At 33.6% G+C, this 15,952-nt stretch overlaps 1 protein-coding gene across 1 annotated transcript in view; it reads left to right on the top strand.

Moving 5' to 3' along the window:
• HBS1L (HBS1 like translational GTPase) overlaps window positions 1-15,952 on the top strand; it is an 89,011-nt gene that overhangs the window by 29,807 nt on the left and 43,252 nt on the right. The window lies entirely within an intron of this gene.

Below are 15,952 nucleotides of genomic sequence, written 5' to 3'. Positions count from 1 at the left end.
AATAAAGTAGCTGATAAATGTTTATACAAATCCAATCATTAAGAAAATTGATCGTTTAAAAGTGTTACAGGGTTTGAAGAAATAGACTTCAGTATTATACTGTATTATTGAGCTATTTTTGATAAGATTTGCTTTAAGTAATACTAGTTTGCTCATACTGGTTAGACATCTATTATATATCATTTTACTTTCCTTTTGAATTTCATGTAGTTTTCCCTTCAAATAAAGCTGTTATTTAGAAAATAGAGCCTAATTTTATATAATGAAGATATAGTTATTTTCTAACATTGTTTTGCTATTTTTTGTAGTGTTAATAGTCTGTTAAACAAAGTATATAGTATATTGGCATACTACTGTTTGAAGATCACTACAATATTATTTATAACTATATTCAGATGATGATTATCATATTTTTGGGTCTTAATGGCAGGTTGTTCCTTAGACCAGATTCAAGAAATTAATTTAAAAAAAAAAGAGAGAAAGCAGAGCTATAAACACTTGGAACAAGATCACTTTTTTCTGCTTGCCTATTGTGCTGTATTTATCTCTTTCTTAGACTTTACCAGTGTAACTAAATTTAGATATAGTGATGTTAGATTTTTATGAGGAGATGCAACCTCTTCTTTCTCTCTTCTCAAATCAAATGTATTAGGAGATTTTTATCCTTATCCTAGAAATTAAATCATATGATTAACTTAAAGTCTATAATATGAGGAAGATTATTAATATGAGATATTATGAAAACTACTAAATCTGTGTGAACTTTTCAATAATACTCTTAAAATATATATTTCATTTTACTTTAATCCTTTTTAGTGGGTTGCTAAAATAGGCGTATTAAACTGCAACTTTTTTGTTTTCCCCATTAGTATATTTTTTATTGAAAATTTTTTTGGTATTTTATCCATCATTGATTATTTTTATTTAAGCAATTAGAGGAATTTTATACTTGTACAGATAGGTTCAGAATTAATTGGTTTTCTGCTTAAAATTATGTGGGTTTTGTGAAAGGAAGTGGTTTATTTCAGTGAAAGAACTTTAGTAGTTCAGAATGTTCTCAGATATGTTTTAAGATTCTCTTTGTATATACACCTACACTGGAAAAACTGAAGCACTAATTGCTTAATTTAAAAATAATTTACTTTTAGGCTCTCAAAACAGCTTATCTTCTTTATGAATAGCCAGTACCATATGTGAATTGCATGAATGTCAAATAGTTTCCTTTTAGTACTAATTACTTTGCTTTTTTTAACCTTACAAATTATAATCAGATTATATCTATTTGTGTAAACTTTCTTGTTTTATTCTAAGGCACTTACAAGTTCTTTTAATAAAAAATAATTTTTAAGTCTTTGTTACATGCTAAGCATTGCTGAGTAGTGTAGCAAGGATAGAATGGAGGAAGACAACAAATAAAACTCAGTTTGGCCAGCATTTATTACATACTTTGTTTTTTTAAAATCAGAAGAATGTACTAGGCACTGGGACACAGAACTAAGGCAGAGAGACTTTTCCTAGAGCGTTATAGTAGCCTCTCAGGGGTTAGGTCTCAAATTTAGTAGAAGCACCAAAACACAGCCAAGTGCTTTCACTCTGAACTTGTTACTGCTTCTTTTTCTTGGTTTTATGTAAAGTTTTCTGTTCTGGGAGCTGCTACCTTTCAAGGTAAGTTAGGGAAGTGAATTAATATATTGAATGTCAACTGTGTGTCAGGCTTTGTATATTCTTGTTTGGTGATAAGTATCTTAAGGATAAAATTGAATCCTTTGTTAGGGAGATCAGCTTTATCATTATTGGGATATTTAAAAATTATTTTAAGGTTTTTTTCCTGTTAGTATTACTTAACTAAGAGACTTGTTATTTCTGAATAGAGAATTGGTATTAATTTCTAAATTCTTGCAAATTAGCAATCCTAAGAAATAAAGTCATTTCTTAGTCTATTTAAATTTTAAATCACTTTGTGGTCTTTGATGCCTTACTTAACACAACAATTCTGTTTATTTAAAATACCATAGGATTTAATTTTTTTATAGTTGCTAGCTTGGAACCATTTTTAAGCACAAACTTAAATAATAGCGTTTATTGAGACAAATGAGAAAATTCAAATGAACCAATGTAAGAAAAAGTACACACCTAATCCTATTATCTAGAATTTTGAGCTGTTTAGCAATTTTGATGCATTTAAGCAATAATAATAGGCAGTATTAATGACCACTTACTGTACTCCAAATGCTGTACTAAATGTTTTATATCTGTTATCATTCAATATTCATAATAATCGTATAGAGTAGGGATTATTATCCTAGATTTATAGCTGGAGCATCTGAAGCTCCAAAATATCTAAACATCCTGCCCAAGTCCACAAAACTAGTAAATGGTGGAACCAACATTCAGAGGAATATGTTTCTAATACTAAAGTCTTCATTTTTATACTTTGTGTGTGTTTCTACATATGAGGGTATATTAGTCTTTTTTTTAACCCACTTTAACTTAATCGTGCCACATTAAACAACTACTCCCCATTTTTCCCTCCTCACATCCTCTGGTAACTATACACAGACCGTTTTTTATACTGATAATTTCAGATTTCGTAGTATTCTGTTTTCTAGTTGTCTGACATTTTATTTAACCAAGCACTTATTATAGGAATTTTAGTTAGTTTACTATTATAAAAAATGCATCAGTAAATATTTTTGTGCATCTTCAATTATATAAAATATGTGGTTCTAGAGGGGTATTGCTGGATAAAAAAGTATGGGTATTTTTAAGGCTTTTAGTACATAATGTGAAGTTACCCTTCAGAAAGATTTACTTCTTACATTTAATTATTAATCATAATAGCATTGATAGTATTATTTTATAAGGAATAAAAGAATATAAATATAAATATCAGTGTCTAAATAGCATTGGTAGCATTATTTTATACTCCACAGAAGGATTTTGTATTTGTATTGAAGTTTTCATTCATTAATGAGTAGGTAAGAGTAAAACATAAATTGTACAGTTTTTCTTGGGCCTGTTGTGATGGCAGTTACCTATGTGTCCCTGAAAATTGTGTCCATGATATATTGAATGGGTTGACATTGCCAAAAATACCATTTATCCATGAGAAAATAGTATATACATGTTTCTAGAAGTAAAATAACGTATGTGACACAGTTAGCCCATTGTCTTGCCCATGGAAAAATGCCCAAGAAATGATAAACTGAACTTAGTTCAAAGCAATACAAATTTTTTTTTTAAGTCATTCATAATGTTTTTATGTAGGCCCTTTTTGGGATATTGCCTGCTGCCCTTTTCTCTACTTAGCTATTTTTAAGTCTGGTGTATATTTTTTCCCATAACCATATATAAAAATAGACACATACATATAGGGATTTTTGATTACGCTTTTGTCAATAAAACATATGCTGTATTTTTTATTTTCCGTTTTTTTTTTTTTTTGGTAATACACTGTCAACTAGAGTAGTTCCAACTTGTTCTTCTTGGTGATTATATACTATTCCATGATATGGCTGTACTGTAGTTTATTCAAGACTTCCTGTATTGAAGCTTATTCATTTTATTTTCAATTTTTGCTTCTGTGAACAGTGCTATTCACAGAATATCCTTGTACATGTCTTTACAAGGCAGAGATTTTATGAAATGGATCCCCTATAGTGGAATTGCAGAATCAAAAGATGTATTGTTCACTTCCAATAGATGAAGTCATTGCTTTATGAAAAGTATTATGGTTCATTTCTACTCCAGCAGTAAGTTTCATTACTTTTTTTGATTTTGGACAGTCTGACAGGTAAGAAGTTAATGTCTCATTGTTACTTTAGTGAAGTTGAATATTTTTTTCATATATTAATTTGTCACTTGAATTTTCCTGTGAATTGCTAATTGTATCCATTGCCCATTTTTTATTGGATTTTTTTCTTATTTTAAGCCTGTTTATATTACAGATTAACTTTTTATTCATCATATACCTTATAAATAGGTATCTTTTTATTTTTATTTCCCAGTCTTTTTATTTTCCTTATTTATGATTTTTTTTTTTTTTTTTTTTTTGAGGCAGAGTTCTGCTCTGTCACCCTGGCTAGAGTGTCATGGCGTCAGCCTAGCTCACAGCAACCTCAAACTCCTGGGCTCAAGTGATCCTCCTGCCTCAGCCTCCTGAGCAGCTGGGACTACAGGCATGTGCCACCATGTCCGGCTAATTTTTTCTATATATTTTTAGCTGTCTGTATAATTTCTTTCTATTTTTAGTAGAGACGGGGGTCTCGCTCTTCCTCAGGCTGGTCTCCAACTCCTGAGCTCAAATGACCCACCTGCCTCGACCTCCCAGAGTGCTAGGATTACAGACGTGAGCCACTGCGCCAGGCCTATGTTCTTTTTTCTATAGGAAAATTTGAAATCTTAATTTCAGTCTGTCTTTTATAATTTACTGGTTTCTAGCCTTGCATTAAAAAAGCAACAAACCTGAACTTCAAGGTTATACATAGTCTAAATTTTCTCTTGACAGAATTATTGTATACATTTTTAAAATTTAAGTATAATTCCTATAAAATCTATTTTTGTGTAGGGCACAAAGAAGGGTAGAAACTGTATTTTCTTTCAGATTTTCATTAGACTTTTAAGAATTCATCAAGCATGTGTGCTGTGACTGGTAGTATGTGGTATAGTAGAAGGGATTCATAGCTTTGAAATTAGATCAATATTGCTTTGCAACCTAGCTCTGCCATTTGCCGTCTGTATGACCTTGGTGAGTTATTGGATTCCTCTGAAACTTGATTCCTTTTTCTTTAAAATGGTGATGATATTCTCTACCTCATAGTATTATGATGATTTATCCTTTAACCTAGCATCTACTACATGTATATAGTAGTCCCTTAAAACAATGTTAATGTCCCTTTCCCTTTATTAATTTCTTTAAAATTCATTACATTTGTTACTATAGAGTTATTTCTGGATTTTAGTGTCATTACCAAGTCGTCTTAAGGCATTTAGGAATGACTCTTGGTCCCACATATGAATCCAAAATCACGTTTGGAAGTAGTTTATTGTATCTGGAGATACATACAATGATCTATTTGATATCTTTTTAAAACTCAAATTTGTTTAGGATTATTCAAATACAGCAGTCTTTAAGGTCATGTTCCTGAAAATCCCAAAGGTAGTATTTAGGAGAGAAGTTGAAGACTAGGTTGAAATAAAGACTAGGTTGAATCTGTGAAGGCCTGTATATATGTATTTTATTGTCACTAAAAACAGGGTAAATGGCACCTAAATAAAGAGAATATTAATAAATTTTGATGTCTTTTAAATTTGATTAATACATTTTAATTTTCACTTATCTCTTTGCTATTTGGAACCCTTTCTTTAAGTTTTCAACAAGGTTCTTGTAAACCTTTTTTCTTATTTTAGCTCGTGCATATTGTGAAAGTTTTATTTCTCCTGAGGCTTTTCTTCTCTCCAAATGCTCACTGTTTTTCTGATTTTATGACCAGAGTTGTTGATTTCTCACCGCTAGTTTCTACAGTAATTTAGAAGAGCACAGGTACTTGTGTTAGACTGCTTGGATTTAGATTTCAGCTGAACCAACTACTAGATGTGTGACCTTTAGCAAATTACTTAACACTATGCCACAGTTTCCTCATTTGCCAAAGTAGGGTAAGTATTCTTATTTTTTAGGGTAGTTGTGATGTTAAATGAGGTCATATGTATTAAGCCATTATAGCATTTCTTGGCACATAGTAGGAGCTCATTAAATTTACATTATCCTGTATTGTTGAGGAAGTATTTCTCAAATATACATTCTTAGCTTTGCCTGTAATAATATCATGCCTAAGCTTAAGACAGAGAGGATTACCATGGTTTGCTAGGGAGAGACTCAAGAGTAGATAATTCCAGGGATGGGGATACAGATGAAATCTCCCAGAGAGAGTTTAGAATAAGTGAAACAGAAGGCTTAGGGCAGAATGGTGAAGAATGATTATTTAGTGCTTTTTTTGAAGGATTTATACTGTTTCATTCTGTGAGTAAAAAACGCTTTATTTTGTAGGATGTCCTATTTCTGGTCTAACAAACAAAATTTTCAGCCACAGCAATAATATTTACTAATAAAATGTAAATGATTCTGTTTCTTTAAAAGGAAAATTATTAGTAATAAGAATTCTTACTGCTATAGAATGATTATATCATAATTTCAGTGCATTGCATGTATGTGGTTATGAATTTTATAACCTTTTATGAATACCTCAAGGTATTTAATCCAGTCTAATACATGGGTTGAAATCTGTCCATTTACATTTTTTTAATTTTTAAAACTTGCTGATTTAGCAATATTTAAGTAAAATTAAAGTGTGGTGAATCTTTTTGGTTTTTTTCTTCTGTGTCATAGAAGATGGATGCTGTGTGATGGATTTGATGAGGCAAGTTATGCTATAATGGTGCTTTAAAGTGAAAAAATAATTCATGCCAAATAAATCATGCCGAATAAGTCAGTGCAGCTATACTATCGAAGGAAGTGGTTTATTCTCTGTAGCCTAGTTGATGTACTTTCTGAATGTACATCTGGTAACTAGAATTTAAATCTTTAGCCAGATTCAGTGAATTGATTTCATATTTTAAGTAGTTTTTCCATCAGAAATTTTACACTGATTTCTTTGAAATTTTGAAAATCTTAATTTGTGTGTATATGTGTATATCCCATGTACCGAGATATTGAAACATTTATAGGAAAAATGATGATGATGGCAAAAAGTGTACGTACTGGGAAAACCCCAGGTTTTTAAAAAAATAGCTTTAAATGATTTTTAAACTCAAGGTGTTTTGATCTGAATGACTTTAAATTATAGATTTGTCTCATGTTAAAAAATCTATTATGAATTTATTTTGAATGCTTTTAAACCATATAAATATAAAAGAAATTTTATTTTTGAAGTCTTTCAAATCACCCTTTTGCAATGTCAAAGTAATATATTTTTAACGTAGTAAAAGTGAAAAAATTCACTCATAATTTTCTTACCCAGAAACAACAATCATCTTTGTGTTTTGCCATATTTTCTTTTAGTTTTTATTCTGTACATTTTTATTCTTTATATTGTACGTACAATTTTCTATTCTGTATTTTCCTTTTTATTATATATATAGTTATTAAGTATGAAATGTCTGATTTCCTTAAGTATTAAGTTTGGCAATTGATATCTCTAACATTTCACTTTAATACTTCTAGTTTTATTTTTATTGTGAAGATACATCCTCGGTCTTGGAAATGCATGTTTTGGCTTGTGATTATCTGTCAAATTTTTTTTTAGAGCAATTTTTGTGAAACTGTGGAGAAGTCAAAAATTCATGTTATTTTCGAATATGAGTTCCATCATGGAACCAATGCAGTGCAGACAGCTCGAAATATTAATATCAACAGAGTGTTTGGGAAGGATGTGGCTAAGGAACACAGTGCGTTGATGTTTTAAGACATTCCATTCTGGTGATTTTAATCTTGAAAATGAGCCATGTGGGTGACCTGAGTCCAAGGTGGATGATGATGAGCTGAAAGCTGTAATGCAAGCAAATCCATCTCAGCCTATGTGTGAATTAGCACCCAGGTTTGATGTTAATATTCCAACAATATTGGACCATTTGAAACAAATTGACAGGGTGAAGAAGCTGGATAGATGGGTTCTGCATGAATTAAATGAGTGTCAGAAGAGAAATCATCTCGAAGCTTGCCTTACTTTGCTGTCATGACATAAAGGCAAACCATTTCTACACTGTATTGTTAACGTGTGATGAAAAATGGATTCTTTTTGACAATCGCAAGCATTCAGCACAATGATTGGATAAAGGTGAAGTGCCGAAACACAGTCCAAAACCGGATGTTCATCAGAAAGAGCTAATGGTGTGTGTTTGGTGGTCCAGTGCTCATATTACCCACTACAGCTTCATGAAAACCTGGTCAGTTGATTACAGTGATGTCTACTGCAACCAACTGGATGAAATGATGAAGATGCTTGTGATGAAGTAGCCAAGATTGGTCAATAAAGATAGGCCAGTGCTCTTGCAAGACAACATTTGACCACATGTTGCACAGACAACACTGCTCAAACTGCAGAAGCTGGATTTGGAAACACTCGGTCATCCACCGTATTCACCAGACCTTGCACCAACTGACTACCACTTCTTCCAGGCTTTGGACCACTTCTTGCCAGGAAAAATACTCAATTTTCAACGAGCTACGGAAAATACCTTTCATGATTTCATTGCCACTCGCTCTCCAGGCTTCTCTGCTGCTGGCATAAAAAAGCTACCTTTAAGATGGCAAAACTGTGTCGATGGTTTAGGTGCACACTTTGCTTCATTGTACTGCTTCTTGTTTGAGATATAATAAACTATACTTTTGATTTGAAATTGGACATTTCATATTTACTGACCTAAGTGCACACGTGAGAGAGAGAGAGAGAGACACACACACACACACATATACACACATTTTTAAATATGGAATCAGCTTTTGGATCCTAATTTGATTCTGAGAATATTTTAACAACTTTGATTAGACATTATAAAGGCATTTTTCTAAAAAACTAGTGTTCTGTATTAGTGTTTTCACATCTTTATAGGTACTATTCAGATTTGAAATTACTTAATGTCACAAGTTTACTTTTTGAAATTGTCCCTTGTAATTTTTCTCACATTTAGTTGAGGATTATATGTGAATGGAAAAAAACCACCTTGGTGGTTTTGATTGGGGTTTAAGAACATTTCTTAGACAACAGTTTTCATTTAACTAGTACCTTATTTTATGTCAATGATACTACTAAAATGTTTGAACATTTTGCGGTTGATGTCATTCAGAGATTAATGATCTATATGTGTGTAGGAGGAATTCTTACTGAATAGGCTAAGTAGATATTTTAAAAATAGGATTTATAAGGCCATGAACTTTAAAAGGTCATCTGAATTGGTGTCCTGACTTGAGGCAGGTAGTCAAATATCTATTTATTTATTTATTTATTTATTTTTATTTTCTGAGACAGAGTCTCGCTTTGTCACCTGAGCTAGAGTGCAGTAGAGTCATCATGGCTCATTGCAGCCTTAAACTCCTGGGGCTCAAGGGATCCTCCTGCGTCAGTCTCCTAAGTAGCCGGGACTACAGGGGCACACCACTATGCCCGGCTAATTTTTTTATTCTTTTGTAGAGATGGGGGTCTCCCGATGTCATTCAGGCTGGTCTTGAACTCCTGTCCTCAAGTGGTCCTACTGTCTTGGCCTCCCAAAGTGCTAGGATTATAGGCATGAGCCACCATGCCGGGCCCAAACATCTTTTTAGTTGGGAACCTCAAACCAGTCAAGTGTAGGTGGTTATAATTTGCAAAGAATGTTAAACTGGTATGGACAAATTGTTTAATTTACATGAGCCTTACTTCTTCATCTATAAAATTAGTTTTATACCAGATAACTAGCTCTAAATCTTTTTTTTCTGTCCCAAGACACCTGAGAGAGCATTTGTCAGTATCAGTGTCTCCCAGTGATAGTGATTTTCAAAGGAGGAGGAGCAGGGTTGTCCCTGTTCTTTTGATTCACCTGCTTCTCCCAAGCTGGGAATCATTGGATTAGAGAATATGTTACTTTTGTCCATATATAAAGTTACGTAATTTCATGAAATATTTGAGTACCTTGTATGTACCAGGCACTAGATTGGATGTTGTGGGAAATTCAAAAAGTCATCTTCTGGAGCTCATAGGTTAGTTGTAGAGGTAGGGCACATACTATATATTGATATTTTACAATACATACAGAAAGCAATATATGTTACATTGGAAAATACAACAAAAGCTTCTGATGTTCAAGTCATCATTTTGGTCTGGAGCTATCACTTTTAGCAATTTGTGATTATCATGTGTGACCTAAAATTGATAGCTTTATGCTGTGATGTATGCTTTAAAGCCTAAATATTCCTTTTTCACCTCCTAAAGCCAGCATGAGCAGAAGGTTAAGAAGATAGTATGCAGGTGTTTAATAGAGGGGACTATCCTAGCCTTCTAGTTTCTCAGTGGAAATTAAAATGGTATTAAACAGAAGCTTTTCTGTTGTTAACCAGAGAATGATCTAAGTGCTAGCTTTTAACTATATGTTCTTAAGAGGTTTTGAAATGCAAACATTAAACCTTATCAGAATGATGGATTTTAGCATTAACTCTTATTCAGAATTATCTGAGTAGATATTAATGAAGATTAGCCCCACTAAACTCACAAAATCATGATCTGGACAAAGCATTAACATTTTTAGAGGCACTTGGTTAGCAGTTTTTGTGTACATTCAACTTCAAAATGACCGTGCTTCGGTTATCTTGAGAACACCCACTCCCTGAGGTCCAGAAGAGGTACAGCCAGAAGACACAGGGTAGAAAGGGGAGGGTGCCTTGGAAGCAGCCTGGAGAAAACAGGAGCAAAAGTTCCATTAATCAGCCATGTGATCTTTGGAAATTTATGTAAATTTTCATCTGTAAAATGAGGGACTGGACCAAATGACCTTTAAAAATATGGCCCCCAAATTGCAATGGTATATGAATCTCAGTTCTATTTAAGGACTCTTCAAGGAAGGTGAATACTTATATTGTCTGCCTTCCTCTTTATTGAGTATTAAAGTTCCTTCCTTGGCTTCATTTTCATCCTTCTTTTCTGTAAGCTATCCAGATCTTGAGTTACTTTTATATGTTTTAATGGTGCTCACATTTCTTCTGTAAGCCTCATTATCCACCTGTTTTCTGTGAATTTCTATCTATATGTCTTGAATCTCAGACCCAATGTGTCTGTATTCTTTAATAGCATCTGGTCTTAGCAGCCATTTAGGCTCCTATTTTTTGCCTTCCTAACATTTAGTTCTTCACCTTGTTCTTTTAATGTATTTTATTTCATGCTTGTCCCCTCTTCTTTCATTCCTGTGTCATAATACCTGTTTAGTTACAGTCATAGTCCTTGTGGTCTGCAAAATTCTCTTAATTTCCCTGTTTCTTTTTTCTTTGCATCTTGTTTATCTTGATGCTCATCACATATGTTAGAATGAAAGCTGCCTGAAAAACAGAGGCTGTTAGTCATCTTTATGTTCCCAGTGCCAAGAATATGTTATCATTTAACCTGAAAAAACACTAAAGACCTGCGATAGTATCTAAGCACTGTTTAATAAAATAAAATCTTTGATGACAGTTCCCATTTAGTTAGGGGGGAGAAGTAGAGTTCCTCTGTGGACTGCTGTCATTTTGCACTGAATGAAAGGACTGTCCAGGATAAACAAGATCCTGACCAGCAGACTTCTCTTAGCTCCCTGGAAAGTATTGCCCATTTGTTCATCCCACTGCCATCTACCCTTTCTTTCTTGGCAGAAAATCTGGTGCCTGCTCTTTCTCTTACCCTCTACATCATTCAGGTATTAAGGGTTCCTAATTTTACCTTGCACAGTTGTCTGTCTGTATGGGCGGGGGCTTGGTTCCAAGATATCCTACCCCAGGTTCCTGATGGGGTAATGTTTGCATGTAACTTAGGTATACCCTCCCATATTCTTTAAATCATCTCTAGATTACTTATAATACTAACACACTGTAAATGCTATGCAAATTGTTATAGTGTATTGTTCTTTTATTTGTATCTTTTTTTACTGTTGTATTTTGATTTTTTATTGTTTTCTTTTTCAAATATTTTCAATCTGTAGTTGGTTGAACCTGTGGATGCAGAACCAAGGATATGGACGGCTGACTAATACCTTTTAGATGTCCCTTTCTTCATCTCCATTGTTTTTATCTTAGGTCAATCCATAGAATTTCTCACATGTATTTGTATAAAAATCTACCTGTTCTCCTTTCAATCTTGCCTCCACAATCCGTTTTTCATTCTGTGTAAGTTTCGAAAGTACGATATGATTTGTTATTCCAATGCTTAAATTCCTTCAGTGGGTCTTTTTATATTTCAAAATCAAGTTAAGTGCCCTAAATGTTATACATGGTCCTAGATGAGTTACCTGCTTTTCTAACTTTATGTATCACCTTTTTATCTACTCTGTTTCCCAGTCATGCTGATCTGCTGGCAGTTTATATGCATTGTGTCATATTCTCTGATCCCTTTTTCCCTTACATTTTTCTCCAAGATTCATTAGGAATCTTTTGAAGGACACCTTACCTGATTCTTCCACTGTGAGGGGGTTAGTACCTTTACTGTGCACTCTCATTGTGCCTATATTATATCAGTTCATGTTTTAATAATATATTTGAGTGATAGCTCTATTCTGATTTGAGTTTCTTGAGGATTGGAATCATGTCTTGTACTTGAATCTATTTATCTCAGTATGTAGCACAGTGTCAAATAGTTGGCATTTTTCTCCTTCCCATGATGAATGAATATATGATTGCCAGAGAGTCATTTGTTCAGTAAGTTCTCCAGTATCTAGTGAGGAAAAGGAGAAGGAAGTTGATTTTGTGATATCAGAGTTACAGACCATGTGCTTTCTGTTAGTGATATGAAACACTCTCTACTGAATATATGCCAGACATTTCTCTAAGCCCTTTACATGTATGAGCTTATTTACTTCTAACATCCTTGTTAGGTAGATATTATTTTGCAGATGAGGAAACAAGGCACAGAGAGAAGTTCATTCACTTGAGGTCATGTAGTGGCAAGGCATGGCTTCAAACTCTGGCTATGTGGTAGCAAAGTTCATGTCTGACATACTTTGCTAACCTCTGGATGGTGAATTGAAGGTTTTTGATGTGGAGTGGGTATTGGGGTTCTTGTATGAGAGTGTGAGAATATGCATGTAAACTTACATGTACTTTATTCTGTTGCTATTTACATAGGGGAAACTATTCAGTGGTCTTTACCTCATAGCTCTTGGTAAACCTTTGTGGAATGAATCCAAGAGTCTTTGATCATACAATGCTGAAGATGGCCTCTGCCATTCATGTGTTATCAAGAAGACATGGCTTCCTTGTATTAACTGCAAATCTTTCTGCAAAAAATTAAAATATAGTTTTCAGGAAAGTAATGGCATGAGCCATGGCCATGCATGTGAGAAAATAAGAGTGTTTATGCCAGAGAATCCCAGTCTGCTTATGAGAGTAGCAAGGAAAAAGATAGATCTTAAAGGGTAAATTCAGGTCATGTTGCAAAGTACTATGTACAAGCAGATTTTTCTTCTTCTGTACAGAGCCATGGAGTATACTTTAGCAGGTGAGTGAGATTATGCAAAGCCTAGTGGATGGAGGTAGGACGTGGTTTGATGCACTAAAGATGGAAAGCAAAGAGACACCATATTAGACACTGCAGGTATGAGGTCCTTAGGGGCTGATCTAGGTAGGTGGGAAAGGAAAGGACAAATGTGAGAAATATTTATGAGAAAGTTAATAGTATTAATTGGATATAAAGGTTGCCAGAAAAAGGGGAATAAGAAATAAACTTCAACGTTTTAAGCTTGACTGGTTAGGAAAAGAATATTAAGAATTGCTGGTTTTGTGGATCAGAGGATGAGTTTAGGAGGTTATGTATTTGAAGTGATGGTTGTAGGTAGTATGTATTTAATTCTTTTGCTAATAACTCTTAAGAGCAGTAGTTCTCAACTGGAAGCGATTTTACTCCAGATGCAAGGGACATTTAGCAGTGTCTGAAGACATTTTTGGAGTGCTGCTAAACATCCCACAACCCGGAAGACAGCCCCCCCCACAACAAAGAATTGTCCCATCCAAATTGTCAATAGTGCCACCATTGAGAAATCCCGCTTTAGACAAACTGATGAGTGCAGGATAGATTTTACTATATAATTCTTATTTAGTAAGAGGATATATGTTCAAAGAAGTCACTTTCACAATTTCCTTTCAGTTTTCACTTTCATTCCTTTAGGAATTTGTTAGAACGATTGAAAGAACTATCAAGAAATGATTTTGTTTGTTCATTTATTCAGAATTTGGCAAACATGTATAGATGCTGTATGATATACCAAATACTTTGGTTGCTGAAATAGAGAAATGCAAAAGTTATAGTCTTTACTGTCAAGGAGCCTCAGTTTAAATGGGAGCTGCTTAACACTTGCAGCATTATGAAAGCATTCTGAGTATAAAGTTGTGTTGAATGGTCAATTGGATGAACTTTGTACCTGTGTTTCAAAGCATGAACTTTTCAATGGGTGTTTTTAGTAGTATGTTGTATTCAAGATCACTGATGGAAAAAATTTAAGTTGTGGTATACTAATTCTAAGTGTATCGTTAAGTAAGGTTTTACCTTATTAACATAAGAAAAATTGAGTCTTTGAAGAATAGCATAGAAACAAGTGTTTAGCATTTTTTTTTAAAGATATGTAAGTAAAATTTATTTTATCCTTTAGAAAGACAAAGAATGAGAGATGGGGGCAGGGAAGAGAGCAGAGAGACTGGATTGGCATCCCAAAGAAAGAGAAGGGAGGTGCCCCCTGTGTTTAGCATTTTTAAATGTTTGTTTTAATATGCATGCTTTTCATTTAAAAACATTTTTATTATAAAAATGATATGTAGTCATTGTAGCATAGAAGTATATAAAGTTTGAATTGAAAAGTCACCTCTTTCCTAGTTTCACTCTCTGGAAGTAATCACTTTTAAAAGTTCACTTTTTAGGCCAGGTGCAGTGGCTCATGCCTGTAATCCCAGCACTTTGGTAGGCTAGGTGGGAGTATCACTTTAGCCCAGGAGTTTCAGGTTGCAAGTGAGCTATGAGGATGTCACTGCACGCTAGCCCAGGCAACAGAGCAACAACCTGTCTCAAAAAAATGTTCATTTTTTAAAAATCATCTCTTTTTCCTAGTATCACTCCCTAGAAGTAATCACTTTTAAGAGTCTTGTGCATTTTTAAATGCCAATAACATAGTGATATAGGATCATTGTTATATAATATTGCAGTTTTTCCACTTGATGTGTCATTGTTATCTTTTTACACATGTAGATCATCTAATTCTGTATGTGTGGCCTGCTATTGCATTGTTTGGATGCATCATAACCATTCTCTTATGTACATTTACTATTTTTTTTTGTCATTTCGAACAGAACCACAGTAAACAATCATGTTCACATATTGTTGCACAGCTGTGTTAATATTTCTGTAGACCACATTCTCAGAAGTATAGTGTACATAGTAAAATTTTTGACTTTATCAAGTTTCTCCCTGCCAGAGGTTTCTTCAGGCTACACTCTTGCCAAGGTGTCAGACATCACTCTTCTCCTCCTTTCCCTTGGCAACATTAGGTACTCATTAAAAAGTATAAATACTTCTATGTATTTCTATTCTACCCGCTCCCCTTCTGTCCTCCATCTTCCATCTCTTCCTCTTTTCATTCCCTCTCTTTTTACTCCCTCTCCCCTCTCTGATCCTCTTTTCTCCTGTCCTCTGTTACACTTTTCTTTGACGTGTGTTTATTGACCTAGTCAATTTATTGCTCACTTTGTTTTTCTAAGTTTTTTTTTCCTTACTGGTTTGTAGGAACTCTTTCTTATGTATATTAACTCCTTGCATGTATTTTCCCCACATACTTTATGCCCACATGTGGTATCTTTAATCAGAAATTTTTATGTCAAATTTGTCAGTCTTTCTTACTTGCAGTTTGTAAATATATTTTTATGTTTTCCTTTTTAGTTTATGTACATATCTTTAATCAATAAGGAATTTATATGTGATACACCATAGACATATGCTAGAGCCTTTTCCTCAAATGAATTGCCAGTATTCCTAGTACTATGTGTTGAATAACCCATCATTTTCCTACTTATTTGAAACACTACTGCATATACTGAATTCCTATTTATAACTATATATAATGTATATACTCCTGCATATCTTTCCATATATTCAACTCCTATTCCCATATATAACATACATATAAATATATTCCTACTAATCGGTCCATTTTCAGATGTCCTATTTTTATTCATTGAACTACTGTGCCATTGCCACTTTTA

Source organism: Lemur catta, chromosome 2, assembly GCF_020740605.2.
Source record: "Lemur catta isolate mLemCat1 chromosome 2, mLemCat1.pri, whole genome shotgun sequence".
In the NCBI taxonomy this organism is placed as follows: Eukaryota; Metazoa; Chordata; class Mammalia; order Primates; family Lemuridae; genus Lemur; species Lemur catta.
This window is presented reverse-complemented; position numbering and strand designations above follow the sequence as displayed.